The sequence below is a fragment of the Sycon ciliatum genome, chromosome 2 (assembly GCF_964019385.1).
Source record: "Sycon ciliatum chromosome 2, ocSycCili1.1, whole genome shotgun sequence".
Classification (NCBI taxonomy): Eukaryota; Metazoa; Porifera; class Calcarea; order Leucosolenida; family Sycettidae; genus Sycon; species Sycon ciliatum.
The window spans coordinates 28,281,112-28,284,901 of NC_088644.1; the positions used below are offsets into that span (position 1 = coordinate 28,281,112).

At 47.2% G+C, this 3,790-nt stretch overlaps 1 long non-coding RNA gene across 1 annotated transcript; it reads right to left on the minus strand.

Moving 5' to 3' along the window:
* On the minus strand, positions 1–1,533 carry LOC135809533 (uncharacterized). Its single transcript, XR_010552208.1, has 2 exons — positions 1,259–1,533; positions 1–1,108 (listed from the first exon to the last, which is right to left on the minus strand). It is a non-coding gene; the product is annotated as an uncharacterized LOC135809533 (long non-coding RNA).
* Positions 1,534–3,790: the final 2,257 nt, after the last annotated feature.

Below are 3,790 nucleotides of genomic sequence, written 5' to 3' on the forward strand. Positions count from 1 at the left end.
TTCTCTTACTCTTTTTTTCCAATACTGAAACCAAAGGTATACCAATATTTGCATCAAATGCAGTGATGATTTCAATACTGTCCACTAGTACAACGCATTACCAGACTGGCATATAATCATGATAATATTATCCATTTCGCAATCACTGTCATTGCTTTCTTAGATCTTCAATCATCAATATCGGACCATAAACCGTCTATCATCTTCTATTATATCATCATTAGTATCCTGCTACTATCCTCCTCTAACGATGAGCTCGAAGAAAAGAAACAGCGGTCTAGAGGCGTAAACAATATCTGTCAACGGAAGTGTCCTTGCTGTGCTGGTGTGTTTATGCTTCGTGCATTAGTTCGGCCAAGAGCGCATGGCGGTGGCGGGTTGAGGATGTTAAATATACTAGAAAATAGTTCACTCTGAACGTGCAGGGGGTATATTCATAGGTTCGAAAGAACCGCACACACACTTTGCTGCAGACAGCGGCAAGCTTTGGCCCTCGTGCTTCGAAGAGGGAGCAATCCACTGCGCTGCGCTTGCGATTAACAGCAAGCTTCGACTTTTCAAAGGTACGACTCATCATTGGCTCTGGGGTAATGTTCCTGGAACAAATGCCCCATAGCCAACTGAGGGCCAGGGAGCACGCAATCTACCTTCCTGGGCGAGAAGTGTTCCAGCACAAGGAGCAGCACGAATACATGCTGACAAAGACCACCATCACCACCAGCCGGCACACAGCACACTGTTCTTCAAACACCATCCACTCCGTCCATGTGTTTGCACTGTCCTCCTCTAGCTCTTCACGCTCAACAAATAACACGCACTGCTCATCGTTTTTTTATGCTTCCTCTGGGTTGGCTAGCCCTTCGACTTGACAAAACAGCGATCACCACTGCACTGCTATCGTCACCTCATAGCAGTCGCTTCCACCAGTGGCTTTTCCTGTCTTTGCAAGGTGTCCAAGGATGGCTGCTGTTGTCATTACAGGCAAATCAGAAGTACTTTAGTGGCTGATGTCCAACCAGATCGTTGGAAAATCGATTTTCCACTTCAGGGCTGCTGATCGCGACTTGGTGACTTGGCAGCACCACGGTTACCTTCATAGAAGATGGCTCTGGAGAGGAAAAGACAGACCAGAAAAGGTTAATATTATCTTCAGCACCGATCGCAAGGAGAAAGAAATGTGGTCTGCTGTAGCCTAGGCACAAGATAAATCTCACAACACGATTCGCGATTCAAATATTTCAACAACAAAAAAACTCACCTCTGGAGTAACTCCTGTTTGTGGCCCGAGATCGTTCCCTCCCGCGCCTTGAAAAAATCCTGCAGCGGCATCACAGTCCATGTCTCTCTCGGAGACTCTGCTCCTACCAGCAGGAGGTTTAGCACCGCTCGAAGCCATCGCAAACTACTTGAACTAAGCAGAAGACATTCCAAAACAAACCTGAAACACACTGTCAAAGATGCTGTCACGTTCAAAAACTAGCTCGATCGCGAGTGAGGTTGCCCCCGTGCTCGAACCCAGTATAATAAGGGGATCGGTCTATTAGCATAGAAATCAGAGCGCACATCACAAACCGACAAAGCTCTGTTTTTTTTCGAGTGACTGTACAGGTGCGCGCGGCGGGGCATGTACAATGTCAACTGTAGAATCTTCGCTAAATGTGACCATTATAACATAATTTTTATGTTATATCGAGGGAATCAAGAATATCTCGCTGCCTAGTCATGGAAGCAAGAAACACTCAGAAAAGTTGAAAAAAGTGAAAAATTCTGCTATACAAGCAAGTTATGTACACTTTCGTTTAGTACATAAACCCCGTTAATACATAACATTTGTCAAATCCCAGAGATTATGTATTAACGAGGGACGACCTGTAGTAGAGTCTATCTGGCAAAGACACATTCACAGCCGCAGGATCTCCAAGGTGGGTCAGGCACCGCATGGTAGCTCTGCTGAGTGCTGTCGATTTGTCTTTACTTGTGCTTCAGTGCGTTCACACACCATTTGAATGCTCTTGACTTTTCTTTACATCATCGCGATATCTGGATATCCAGTGACTCAGTCTGTACGTATCGCGCGGGTGTTCCGGGCCGGTGTTCGTGAACAGACAACACACGCGCTGCGCGTGCATCCATAAAAAAGCTCGATATTAAATTATCATGTCTTTTTTCATTTTTATTTTGCCAAATCAGCGCGTACCGTACCGCGTACCGTGCCAAGAAAGACCAGACTGAAAGTACTCTTCGGATAAGGGGGTAGTAAAATCTCTGCTTCGCGGACCCCAAAACTGGCAAAAGGCTACGCGCTACGACTCTTATCACACCCGTACTGCACTGCGTAGATCTACTGCTAGTACTACAGTCAGGGCTGGTATTTGGGATCACAAAACGGCAAACACGTCAGAGGCCATCTTGAATCACTCTACGTCATCAGATACCCGCACGTGATGCGGGGGCCGCGAGATCGCGACTGTGCAAAAAGTGTACTTGCCAGTGCAGTCTTTGACCTAGCTGCAAGAGCAAGTGCTAGTTTTTTTATTTTTTGGTGGTGCTTGAACTAGTTCGAACTGCTTCCCTTCGACTTTCTTTGACAGAGCGGGTGCTGTTAGGGTTTCCTGTTGTCAGTTTGTATCCCACCACCGGTCTTGTATGTCAGTGCTTGTACAAGGAGGTGTTCAGTAGTTATTTTCAGTCCGCGCCATGGGTCGCATCCAGGGTAGGAAAAAGTCGCACTCTGACCGGCTTGATTATCCCGAGTCGAGAAAGAAGCGAACTAGTGGCCAGTTCGGCTCAGTATCATGGCCAGCTGGACGTAGATCAGATCGCCCAGAGGTCGAACAAACCGGCAGTAGTCCTGAAATCCTTACTTCGCAGAACATTGACGATGTGGAGCGCGGTGTTCAAGAACAAGGAACCATGGTAATAATTGGATTCGCTCCAGAAAATTATTCTCGTGGTTCCCGGTTCCTTTCCCATGACTCTAATATTTCCTATGGTCTGGATACGTGCATCACGCTGAAGCCTAGATGAATCAGATTGTAAGTCAGTCTTCTCTCTAGCTCAAGATTTTGCGAACATGTTATCAGTGAACAATAAAAGCAAAGGACACAGTGCAACAAATGGAAAATGCACGTCTCCTTCTTTTCCTTGCCGTGCGCACTGCACTGTCACAGTCTGCAGTTCTGACTGGAAGGTGTCTTCCGTTTGTGAAAGAACCAGCGCAAATCGCGCGTGGCGCAGCGTCCTTCAAAACGACACAAGTGAGCTCCACATGAGCCGATTTTGACAATCGATGGCTCAAAATTTTCAGTAGGAGATGCTCCATACTTTGACCGAAGCGAATTTCGCCAAAACGATCCTAGAGGTGAGACACGTTTACCGAGTTTGAGGGTGTTATTTGAGGTCCAAATTGCGAAAATCGAAAAATCCTTCGGTGAATCCCTTTGCCCACATCTGAACTCGGTGCCTGCAAAATCTCAGCCTGCTAGAGAGAACTGTGGCTCACTTGCGTGGATTTGAACAGGCCAGAGTCGACGCGAAGTACGGCAAGATTCCCTGTACACAGCATGGTGTGGCACATGTCACGTGAACCAAAATGGCGCCCACGTGTTTCTGTACAAGTACTAGCCCTGACAGTACTAGGCTAGATCCTGGACCTTAGCCGTAGCGTGTTGTTGTGCTTGTATTGTGGTGAGGCCCAGCTCGTTTTCGCACCAAGTCACCAACTGACTGAACCGTGTACACGGGTACAACACTGACAACGCAGTGATCTGAGCTGCCATGCCAAGCAAGG